Source organism: Haliotis cracherodii, unplaced genomic scaffold (assembly GCF_022045235.1).
Source record: "Haliotis cracherodii isolate W230 unplaced genomic scaffold, xgHalCrac1.p SCAF_16, whole genome shotgun sequence".
Classification (NCBI taxonomy): domain Eukaryota; kingdom Metazoa; phylum Mollusca; class Gastropoda; order Lepetellida; family Haliotidae; genus Haliotis; species Haliotis cracherodii.
The window spans coordinates 6,857,449-6,871,320 of NW_027266271.1; the positions used below are offsets into that span (position 1 = coordinate 6,857,449).

A 13,872-nucleotide genomic window follows, 5' to 3' on the forward strand; every position below is an offset into this window, starting at 1 on the left:
AGCTATACAACATTAAAAAAGAAAATACATGTATTTTTCTTGTTGACTTAGGCTAGATACATCTTGTGTTCCAATCTACAACACAAGAGTCGTATTACAGATCTCTACCAGTCTGCAAGCAGCAAACTTGGTAATAATTTCGGTTATCACTCTGAAGATTCATACATGTATTGATAATCAGTGCTCATCGATAAATTAATATTCAAATATAATGAATTTATCTCTCCAGATGAATACTTGCTAACGTAATAGATAAAACTGAACTGATTCCTCTCACGAGTTGAAACCCAGCTTACAGCTCTGCCGCTGCTACCAGGTGCTACTTCCCTGTGGGAACCAGTTGTTAGCTAACATCTGGTAATCCCTTTTATAAAGGTAGCATGTCCAAATGGGGATATCAACAGTAAACCAATAATTTGATAAACACATCCTCCTTTTATCAATTAAGAACAAGATATTGCAGCATACTGATAATGTGCTGACCCTTCAGACAGTACAGAGTGCCTAATCATTCCAGCAAAACATGCACAAGTAATCCATTCTCCAAACTAAATATCTCTCCTCTACTTTGACTTTTACATAAGACAGCACTTTGTCGGGGGTTGGTGCACATGGTATATGTCATAACAATGTCTGCTGTAAAGACATCCCATTGCAAAGAAAAACTGAAATGGTTGGTTGTTGGACAGATTCTAATGAACCTCTCAGAGGCAGGGAAGATCATAAAAAAAACATTCAAGAGACAACATATTTGTGTTTATTAGAATCCTTATCAACCAACCTATTTCCTCCACCCTTATGTGACTGGAGTCACAAGCATGCTTTTATTTACCCTCACCGATAACATGATACCTTGGGCCTGTGGGCCAGCAGTTATTATCACCCATGTTATAAATAAGCATAACTTTTTATTTTCCTTTTTTCCCACCTTGCAAATTATGTATAAGCATACGACATCTATCCTACATAAGAATGTTAACCTTGAATACCAGTCAGTATCAACAAATTACCTTATCAGAATGTTATAGTAAACATTATTCACACGTTGTCATATTTCATAAGCTCAGATTATGAACTTCTTACTGATAACAACCCAGATGACAATGCAATTGAACATGTATCATTACAGGTTGCTATAAGCCTCTGACTTATGTTGGCACTGACAGACAACCCTTCACAAGGTAAATGCCCACAAATAAAACATTTCATCAAAGATAAACAAATATTTACCTCAACAACACCTTCTATCCATGTTAGGGAAACACTTTGGTGGCGACAACGCTGGCTCTTTGCTCAGTGACAGAGAAATGTTGAAGAGCCACATTGAAATATTGTCTCCAAAACAAAGCAAGGCAATCTGTAAACCAGTGTGTCCAACAGTTGTCTGGACAGCAGGATCCTGTCATTTCAACCTTTCCTGCAGTACACAGGACCAGTGTTCTAGGAACATATCAAGCTTGCTGCTCCTGGAGGTCATACAGAGGCAAGGGCATCACCAAGGGATGGTGTCAAAATCTAAATCATTTTTTTATGAAGCCAAGTTGGGCTAACTTCCTTGGCCTTCTCATGAGATACATTACAGAGGTGTCATGCAAAGAGTGACACATGACAAACTTGGCAAACCCTTCTTCCAATAAACAAACTACACATAGTTATCCCAATACAATGAATTCCACGTTAAACCTACTCAACCTGGAAAAAAGTTGCTAATCAAGTAAAAACAAGAAGAATTATAAATTTAGTCCTTTTGAAAACTGAGGACATTTCTGCTCTGGTTTCAGTAAAGAAAAGTACATTAAATATCTCTTGAACTGGCTCTTTCTCAATTTGTTATGTAAGGAAACAAATTGCATAGATGAGTGCCCAATAATCTAAGAAAAATTAGAAATCATTTTCAGGAAATGACATAACCTATAATGACCCAACTACCTGCCACTGTACATTTTACCATGTTTACAGTCAGGATCCATTTTGTGTTTTTAATGTCCTTAAACAGAGGTTTGTATAAGTCATATGATGGAAAGGAAGTATAGGTGACAGCTGACCTGCAATTATTTTATTACTCCTAATTACTTCCTGATTCTACAAATTTTATTCAGTCTGAACCTTGCAGCCTGAGACATTTGGTTGTTTAAGACAGAGGGTTAGAGTTAACCTTATTTCACTAGTCCTCACAGTTTGTAGCTAGCCCTGCTTGAACAAGACAAAAAAGTTTACTATACTTGCATTTTCTTTCAGTTATATTCAGTTCCAATTTGTAGCCATATTGAAGCATTAAGAACTTGTTAAAAATTATAGCTCTCATGTTCTACTAGTCAATGATGACTACCATCATTAGATTTTTACTTGTCCTGAGCATAATTTAGAAGCATGAGAAGTGTCAGGCTATCAGACTAAGCATGGATTTTGAAGGCTGCTTTGTGTCTTGTACTGTACTAGATTCAGTTGTACAGTTGGCAATCAGACCAAGATGTTCACAAGTATTTCATGACACAAAAGTTCTTATCGTCAAATCTGTCACTGATATCACATTGTGTGATCCTTAAGGACATACATTTAATATTTTTCATTTCACAGGTCCACCTTCGACTGAAAAGCAGCCAGTTCAAGAAATAAATTTAACTTAAAAATACTTATCTTTATCATATCTCCTGCTAGTACTATAGAAACTCCTATAAAATAAAAAATAAAGTATATGTAAATTCCATGTTTACATCACTATCAGTGATTCATGAAGCCAGCTGCAGTCTTAACTCTACATCAGAATGATTTTCAAATAAATAAATAAATGACAATGCTGTTTATTTTATTTTTAGTTCGACCGACCTTGTATGTTAAAGCTGGAATAAATTAGTGAAATATAAATGTGTGGCCCAAAGTTACGAAAGCTTCACAGGTCACAACCACAGGTAACAACAGCCTTAACAGGTGGTCAACCATTCAAGCAAGTACTAACCACACTGAAATGGTGGGTTCTACACAGAACACGACTTATTCCTGTCAAGTACTGTTAGTCATATCTAATGATGTGTGGTGTCAGTGATGTCGTCAGGTTAGTGATTGGATTGATTCTGTGTTGCTGAGAGCGACTTTGTATCAGTTCATCACACATGTGTAGTAGGGGAGATTACTCAGATATTGTCATATCATCACCAAGGGCTAAAGGTGTTACACAGGGACATCTGACAAGCAGGTGACGTCAGACGGGGGTGGGAGCCCACAGCACTGATCACTGGTGATAACAATATTAACATGGCATGGGAACAGATATGTGTGTAATACGTGCTGCTGTCATATATACATCTGTTTACACACCAAACATGTTAATGAATGTCTCACAACTGTAGGATGTTTTATTCCCGTTCTGTGTTTTCAGATTTTACCACTTGTAAACATAGCTGCATTATCATCAATTTCTAGTGCATGTTGCACAAGAGGCCTTGTGTGTTATGGAGGTGTATGGATGTCTTCCAGGTTTCAAACCGACATATCTTGAATCTGGAATCTGGAAACAGCACACGAAATGACAGCTTCATAATTTGTATGATTCTTTTTTTAAAAACTGTCATGAACTATTATCTGCTTTCTAAAAAAAAAACATTACCATTTCACACCCTCGTGATATTTCTTAATTTCAATATAATTTGAACATGTTAAAAACATCTCATAAATATCATAATATCATGAAGGCACACACACATAAACATGGGCATGGGCTATATATCACATCCATGTATCCAAACGATGAGACATACACATTCAAGATGTACATGACAAACTTATTCAAACTAACTTACAAGGCTGGCAAATTCTTCACTGAAATGGTGTGAAGTGTCACTCATAAATTCTTATCAATATTTACTCTACATATGTATACACCTCCAATCTGTTCGATCAGTAAGCACTAAGCATAACCAATCCTCATAGCATTCCGATAATACAGTACTAAATATGTGTAGTGCTGTCAGCTGGCAGGACGAGAATCAAACCACTGCTTATCACTACCTGGTATCTTTGTAGGTTAATATCTCATTCACAAAAACACTTCAGGGAACGCTGGGTTTTACAGCATTCTCTTTCTTATTGATAGTTCTGATTATGCAGTTTTACTACCACATTTTCACTTGGTATGATAAAATATAGTGATTTAAAGGGGATACATGTGTTTTCTTACACAAGAGAGATAACACTAGGAATTTAATCAAATCTATTTAGATGTAATGAAAATTGGCAGAAAGTTTAACATCAAATGTTGGCTGACAGTACAGTACATCTAGATCTAAATTCTTACCATGTCTTATCATGTTCATTAAAATTAATGACAAATATGATGCAATCAGATACAAAATACATACTTCTTTATTTCAATATTGTACATCATTATTCATAGCAAAACTTGAAATATTATAGTAAGATGTAATTTTTAACCTAACTTGGAATTTCCTATTCATTGAGATCTCAGATCAGGCAAACAGAGAGAGACCAATCTACAACACAACCAATGACAACAAAACATAATGCCCTTTTCTTCTGTTTTTAGTAAAGATTTCTTATGATTATGAACATGTTTTTATAGCTTTTATTCAGTATTCATCTCATATGGATACAAAAGCACCACCTGATTGTGACAGGAAAAGGACTTATCTAAGTTTCATTCTTTTCCTCCTTCGAAAGAGCAAGTAAACAGAACACAACAAAGAAGTAATTTTAGAGTATGACTGTTTAATAGCTGTCATGATTCAATTAAGATCTTTCTTGGGCTGGGCTGGGCTGATCTGTTTAATATCTGTAGATTCGTTTTACTCATGAACAGCTCCATCCGATCGAAAGAAACATGATCAAGTTTTACTTTCTGTATAGATGCTAGAGGAATATATTTTCACCAGACCATGAAATCAAATATTTCAAATACTATCTGAGTGAGTGAGTTGGTTTTACCACCGCTGTGAACAGTATTCTGGTTATATCACGGTTTCTGTCCCTGGGACGCAACTCTGCACAGAAAAATTACAGCACCTTAGATGACTCGGCCTCCCATGCCCCCAAATACAATCCAAAAATCTAAATTTCAAACTACCATATTCAACGTAATAACGGTGATATTTGCTTATGTATTGGCTAGTGAACAATCTCATTTAGCAGCCCTTCCGATTGATCAATGTACAATAAGACTTATTTACTCGGGTATAATACGCACTCGTGTGCTACATGCACCCTTAATTATGGGCAATTACATTCTTGAAAAATAATTATGTCAAGATAAACCACGAAATTTATCTTTCACCAAAGTAGTATTCTCATAAGAGCCCTTTTACTAATTTTGAGTGCGCCCTGGGTGCTTATTACGTCAAATACGGTATGTATTTACAAAGCTGCCAGAATGTCTTTTTGGGAGAATCAGCAGTTCATATTTCAATGCATTTGCTTCTTTTTTTTCATAACACTGGTATCTTTTTTTCAGATGACAGCCACACACAGACCAAATTTGCACCTACTTTTTCGTCAGTTTGTACTTTGCAAACTGTTCTCGATGTATCCTATTGATATATTTATAGAGTTCTAGGTAAAAACAGAGATGGCATTTAAGGGCAGCAGAAACAATAATCTCAGACTGGCTGATCTCTCCAAAAACCTTTTCAAGGGCTTCAAAAAAAGTACAGTATGTGTAATCCTGGTTTAGTTCAGGCATCCTTGGAATATTCAGAGTAACAGCAGTAGACATCACCAGCTTGCTCCAACTTGTCCACAATTCACTTTCAGGACAATTAGTTCAGATAACTTAACTTAAGAACTTAGCATAATGTAAAGAGGGACCAAGCAACTCACTAAATGCTTACTAATCATCATAAAGAGCCCTGCAAGTTTCCATTGCAATATCTCCAGTACTCATGGTACTTCTGATGTTATCCTCAAAATCATGGTCATAACCAAGAATTCAGAAAAATAATCATCATTACCTTGTGAACAAGGGTAAAACATGCTAAATATGATCCTGTTGTTCCATAATTGTAGAATATGTTCAATATCGTTCTCCTGTATTTGTATGGCTAGCTTGATGGTTGGATGGATGGATTGGGATCAGGGAAAACAATCACCACCTGATTATAGAGCAGGTATGACCTGGTGTGTCCCACTGTCTCCCGACACTACTGTGCCGACTGCTGATCAATATGTTGTTCTGTAGGTATACACTGACTGTCAACACTGTAGTCAAAACTGAATCATTCACACATACCATGCTACATGTACACTGACTGTCACAATACAGTTTCACAACTGAATCATTCACACATACCATGCTACATGTACACTGACTGTCTCAATACTGTAGTCACAACTGAATCATTCACACATACCATGCTACATGTACACTGACTGTCTCCATACTGTAGTCACAACTGAATCATTCACACATACCATGCTACATGTACACTGACTGTCTCCATACTGTAGTCACAACTGAATCATTCACACATACCATGCTACATGTACACTGACTGTCTCCATACTGTAGTCACAACTGAATCATTCACACATACCATGCCACATGTACACTGGCAGTCTCCATACTGTTTCACAACTGAATCATTCACACATACCATGCTACATGTACACTGACAGTCTGCATACTGTTTCACAACTGAATCATTCACACATACCATGCTACATGTACACTGACAGTCTCCATACTGTAGTCACAACTGAATCATTCACACATTCCATGCTACATGTACACTGACAGTCTCCATACTGTCGTCACAACTGAATCATTCATACATACCATGCTATATGTAAACTGTCTCCACACTGTCGTCACAACTGAATCATTCACACATACCATGCTATATGTAAACTGTCTCCATACTGTCGTCACAACTGAATCATTCATACATACCATGCTATATGTAAACTGTCTCTATACTGTCGTCACAACTGAATCATTCATACATACCATGCTATATGTAAACTGTCTCCATACTGTCATCACAACTGAATCATTCATACATACCATGCTATATGTAAACTGTCTCCATACTGTCGTCACAACTGAATCATTCACACATACCATGCTGCATGTAAACTGTCTCCATACTGTTTCACAACTGAATCATTCACACATACCATGCTACATGTACACTGACAGTCTCCATACTGTAGTCACAACTGAATCATTCACACATTCCATGCTACATGTACACTGACAGTCTCCATACTGTAGTCACAACTGAATCATTCACACATTCCATGCTACATGTACACTGACAGTCTCCATACTGTAGTCACAACTGAATCATTCACACATTCCATGCTACATGTACACTGACAGTCTCCATACTGTAGTCACAACTGAATCATTCACATGTACCATGCTGCATGTAAACTGTCTCCATACTGTTTCACAACTGAATCATTCACACATACCATGCTACATGTACACTGACAGTCTTCATACTGTAGTCACAACTGAATCATTCACACATTCCATGCTACATGTACACTGACAGTCTCCATACTGTAGTCACAACTGAATCATTCACACATACCATGCTACATGTACACTGACAGTCTCCATACTGTTTCACAACTGAATCATTCACACATACCATGCTACATGTACACTGACAGTCTGCATACTGTAGTCACAACTGAATCATTCACACATACCATGCTACATGTACACTGACAGTTTCCATACTGTTTCACAACTGAATCATTCACACATACCATGCTACATGTACACTGACAGTCTCCATACTGTAGAGTCAGAAGAGAATCATTCACACATGCTACATGTACACTGGCAGTCTCCATACTGTCGTCACAACTGAATCATTCATACATACCATGTTATATGTAAACTGTCTCCATACTGTCGTGACAACTGAATCATTCACACATACCATGCTGCATGTAAACTGTCTCCATACTGTTTCACAACTGAATCATTCACACATACCATGCTACATGTACACTGACAGTCTCCATACTGAAGTCACATCTGAATCATTCACACATACCATACTACATGTACACTGATTGTCTATACTGCAGTCAAAACTGAATCATTCACACATACCATGCTACATGTACACTGACTGTCTCAATACAGTTTCACAACTGAATCATTCACACATACCATGCTACATGTACACTGACAGTCTCAATACTGTAGTCACAACTGAATCATTCACACATACCATACTACATGTACACTGACAGTTTCCATACTGTTTCACAACTGAATCATTCACACATACCATGCTACATGTACACTGACAGTCTGCATACTGTTTCACAACTGAATCATTCACACATACCATGCTACATGTACACTGACAGTCTCAATACTGTTTCACAACTGAATCATTCACACATACCATGCTACATGTACACTGACAGTCTCAATACTGTTTCACAACTGAATCATTCACACATACCATGCTACATGTACACTGACTGTCTCAATACTGTTTCACAACTGAATCATTCACACATACCATGCTACATGTACACTGACAGTCTGCATACTGTTTCACAACTGAATCATTCACACATACCATGCTACATGTACACTGACAGTCTCCATACTGTAGTCACAACTGAATCATTCACACATACCATGCTACATGTACACTGACTGTCTCAATACTGTTTCACAACTGAATCATTCACACATACCATGCTACAAGTACATAGGCTTTTGTGTGACTGTGAAAACAAATATGCAGAGAGTTTTGACATCTTCACTCTATATATAATATCATATCCCAATGTATTTCAATAATGCATTTAACACAATGAAAGCATAAACACATCCCAAATGTCTATAAACTATAGGTATTTATTTTACAATATGCACTGTTTATGCATTACTAGACGTATATTAATAGATCATGGTTGATGAATAATTACAAAGATAAACATGTTTCACAATTACAGGTTTCCACGCAAAATTTACAAAATGACATGAGGACATTTTCAATAGAACGTTCTTCCAACTTTGAATCTTTAGAAAGATTTGGATGACAATCTGTCAATGTCCTTGAAAATAAACACATCTTAAACCCTATACTAAGCAACCCAAGAAAAGGGCGAGTTCAATTCATCAATTCAATGATTATGCCACCTGTTGAACATTGTGTAAGGTAAGGTATTTTTTTCTTAAATACTGTTATGACATTCCTGATCAATTACTCATTATCGAACATCCCAAATAATCCCAAGTAAATCACTTCAGTTACCACTCATCCCATTTGCACGATATTAGTATTGTATTTGCGATAAGCATAGAATGAGCAAACATTCAAACCAAAATTTGCAACTGGAATCAATATTTTAAATTAACACAAATTTACATTAAAAATAAACACTCTAATTGCTGTTATTCATTTACATACACTGCAGAAATACCGATTGGTTATTAACAACCACTATTTGTTTGTTTTCATGTACCACACAAAACCTCACAATATATTTATCCATTTTATCTGAAACTGATTCATGAATAAAGACAGCTAAAAGCATTAAAGGAACCAAGTACCCTGGCAGTTTGAACAAACAAATCCCGGGAACCTAAATATGACTAAGCATCTGCAAACACCATGCAACTAATCTTCATTAAAATGTAAAAAAAAGATTTGCTTAAATTATCAGAATAATTTACAGTACAAAATAGGCTCCATACTAAGCAAACATACATACCTATTGGGCAGCAAAACAAACAAAATCACTTTTCCAAACAAGGAATATAAAGCTCCACAAGACCCTACTTAAATGTCTCGAAAAAAATCAATGGCCATGTTGCAGACAAAAATCAATAAATTACATAACATTCACAGTGGCTTGCCACTGAATACAGTATCTCCAGATATAAGCATATAAATTTTAAAAGAAGATAACATAAGCACCTCAAGTAATTCAAGATACAAAATAAATTTGAATTTGAAATTCACCATCACATCAGATTTGGATCTGGAACACATCTCAACCTTGCTTATCATATTTCGCTAACTGAGCTACTATGGGTGAAAACCTAACACAATGAACAAGCAAGTGGTGGTTAAACATTTAAACTGTGATGAAACTCACCGAGATAGATTGAAATTACAGGTAATTATCCAGTGTGTGTTGACAATGGTGTGCTACCTGCCTGCTGATAACATGCACACTGCCAGCCACCACACTAGACAGTGACGATCAGGCAGCATGTGAGGGGCTACACAGGGGCACTGCACACAGTCAATATCCTGTGTTGTGTGAGGATCTCAACTTGTAGGCCTCATGGTAAATCTACCATGCCGTATCATTGATAAAAACTGTCAATTTTATTTTTCTATACTTTTATTAAATCTTGTAACATACAATTCTAATATATTCTGTATCATATGAAATATATATATTTATTATATACTTAAGTGTGAAAGACTGAGTTCTCTGGAGTTGAGAAAAGTGATATTACATTGCAGTGAACATAATTGATATTTCGCAGCAGTGAACATAACACTTGATATTTTGCTGCAGTGAACAAAACACTTGATATTTCACTGCTGTGAAAATAACACTTTGACGGAACTATTGTTGTGCAAGAGTAACCTCACATCAAATTGTCTCCCTTTATCGTAAGTCTGGCCCGTTCACAAAACTGTTGACTTCCTTTTTATGTTAGTTCCACATTGACAAGGCAAAAGAATGACAGATGATCATTTATGGAGTTAATTAGGGCTGGGACAAGTCCACATTTACAACCTGGGTACCCATCCCTATTACCCGAGCCTACACGGTTACCTGCTGATGGTCTCAAGAGTACAAATGTCCGATTGGGAATACTGTGACCATAGCCCTGGCAAAATGTATTTAGATGCTCATAGAAAACGATCTGGTCTTGCATATACTGAAGCTGACTGAAGTTTTACCTCTATTCAAACATATTAAGTCAGAAGGAATGCGTTCATAGTCAGAAGGAAATGCGAACATTAGTCACTTATAGTTTAACCATGGAAATACTAGATAATTTTTGCCATTAATCAATATATCACATGACTAACCACGGGTCCGGGTAGTCCTGTGGGTATCCAGGTCCTACTCAGGAACCACCCGACCTGAGGACCTGAGTTCCCCGTCCCAGCCCTAAAGTTAATATTGCTTCATGGTGTTTGTTATTCTCTTAAAAATGTTCGGTTATAAACTGTAAATTTCTCACTTAACTCGTCAATCAAGACCATTTGTTTCGCAAAGCGCTATATTTGTTACTTGACCAGCGTGTATTCTTTCGCTTCCAACAACAATCTCGAAGTTTTCAAGAATATTTTTGTATATTTTGATTTTGTATATAATCATGTCTATAGGTATCATACAGAATTTTCATGCCCCTAAATAATTTTTGTTACTTTTGTTTATATTTTTTTAAGATTTTGCAAACACGAAGCTACTTTTATAGTTGCAAATACAAGGGGTGGTGAACCGTCCCTGTGTGTTTGGTAGGGATAATCTATGTTTCAAGGTTTTACATTTTATAATGAAATAATAAAATTTCCGGTAGACAACTACACAAAAAGTATATATTAAATAGGATATTCCATGTGTCGAGTGAAATATCATGTTTCTCTCATCTTGTGACACCACTCATGAAAATAACTCTATTCCCCTCCTCCCCCCGTCAATCGATGAGAGAAACATGATATTTCACTTGACACATCCTCACTATATATGAACTTAATAGGAACTGTTTTACTGTTATGCCTATATTTTTAACAGATCAACAGGTTAACAAGTCCACTCACAGTTATTTGTGTCTATTGTAAAAAGAAAACTTGACTGTTTTATGTACATTATCTATCGTGTCTGTAGCTGTTTATTACAGAAAACTAAAATCAGATCTGCTTTCAAATAATACCAATATCAATCAAACATGTATTCATTCGTATCTGCTCATGGTCTGGGCAACCTTTCTGTTCATTTCTATCATGGTATTATCGAGTACAAGTGCATTTTATTGCCCTGGTAAGGTAAGTTTAAGAGGGACTTCAACACGCCCATTACATAAATCATTGTGCAATAGGAAGCCATGCCCTGGAGTGAGTCAGTCCTGCCCTTAGCCACCGACACCTCCTCCCTGCCCACCACTCCCAGCTGGATTCAGCTGCCACCATCTCAGCTGACAGAATGATTCAATATCCTAGCATATCAATATGCTAATCACGGAGTTCCCACTAGGCATCAGGAGGCAGCAACACGATGGTGAATCATGATGATAGCTGCATGCCCCCTCATGCCCCATTTAGTGAGTGAGTTTGGTTCAACACTGCTTCAAACATTATTTTAGTTACATCACAGCGTGTCAGCTGGATGTGGGAGGGGAACCTGAAGTAGTACTGGTCTTATATGTTTACCACTTGGGTGGAACACACGACCATAGGTATGGTGCTGATAAACCTAGCAACACAACTGGGGCAAACCTGTATTAAAACCCATGATCACAGGTTTCTGGCATTTCAAAGGGACACAATTCTTCACTACAGACTGCAGAGCCTTAGATGACTGGGTAACCCATGTCTTCCCCCCATTCATTGAGGTGTTATCGAATTTTGTCTCATTTCTACAATAGTCCAGTAAGAACTTTCAGAAAGAGTGGACAATGGTACACGCCTCTTTGGACAGTATTTCTGTTGTCAGCTTTAAAAGGAAGGAGAGACCAAGCGAGGTTGGTCAAGGACATTACCACAACCAAGGAGAAAATTAACTGAGCTGTGAAATTATACTGGTAATATCATGAATACGGTGCTTCATAATTTGTCACCAGCTATAAACTAAACACAATTGCTTTATAGATAGGAAGACAATGATGCATGATTGCATGCATTAGAGTCATAATTCTACCCTCAGTGGTTAAGTTTTATTTTTCCTGGAGATAAAATTCACTTTGAAACAAATTGCCGGTAATATGGTAACAGTCACATCATGTTAGCACACATAGCCATACAGAAGATGTTCCCAAAATATGTCCCACTACAATGCAAAAAAACCCTGGCTAAATCTATGCAGCAGATGAGACAACAAGGTTAGATAAACAGAGCTTCACGAAGTTGGGTGAACACACCAGAAATAAGCAGCAGAGACAAGTCTACTTCACAAACACATTTCTGAGATGTGGCATGTAAATAGCAACCACTCCCATGTATGGATGCACATGTACATATTTCACCTCACTAACAATTCTACTCAGACTCTAAAGACCTGGAACCCGTTCCACAAAGCGATCTTAGTGCTAAGTTGGTCGTAACTCCCATACTTCAGCATAGGCTTACGATCAACGTAGCACTAAGATCGCTTTGTGGAACGGGGCCCAGGACACTAGAAAGTCCTGTCAAACATTATCATGGCCATGAGCTGGAATTGTGAAGGATATCATTGTGTATATTATCATAAATGACATTCTCTTCTTTGCCCACTTCAAAGTATAAGAGAGTTAATGGTATTTTATAATGTTTATTGACTCAGCAAGTTAAACTTGAGAGATATTCCAAAGCTGCCTCCCTTTGTGTGAGGAATTAGTTAAAATATAATGACTGGTCAGTGGTTTGGAAAACCTTTCCACCCATGTGAAGTTGCAGACACGGGCATACTATCACTAATGACTTGGCTGGGTGTGTGTGTTTTGCCCTGATCATGCTAATGGCATGGACTGGTTTGCCTGGCCCAGATTCGATAACTTACAGGCCACCATGACATAACTGGAATACTGCTGCCTGAATCAGTATTATAGAAAGAACATGTACTCACTAAGGAAAAATGTAATCCAGATTGAAATTGAAATGAAAAAACACAATATCCATCAAATCAAGTCAGTGGTTCATCTGGATACACAGGCAGCTC

The 13,872-nt window shown here is 37.1% G+C and overlaps 1 protein-coding gene across 3 annotated transcripts in view; it reads right to left on the reverse strand.

Moving 5' to 3' along the window:
- LOC139463757 (supervillin-like) overlaps positions 1-13,872 on the reverse strand; it is a 166,818-nt gene that overhangs the window by 127,077 nt on the left and 25,869 nt on the right. The window contains exon 1 of one of the 3 annotated variants that reach the window (XM_071245035.1): positions 10,090-10,176. The exons of the other annotated variants lie outside the window; for them this stretch is intronic. The gene's annotated coding sequence lies outside the window, so the exon portion shown is untranslated. Of the gene's footprint in view, positions 1-10,089; positions 10,177-13,872 lie in introns of those variants that run through there. 3 annotated transcript variants of the gene reach the window in all.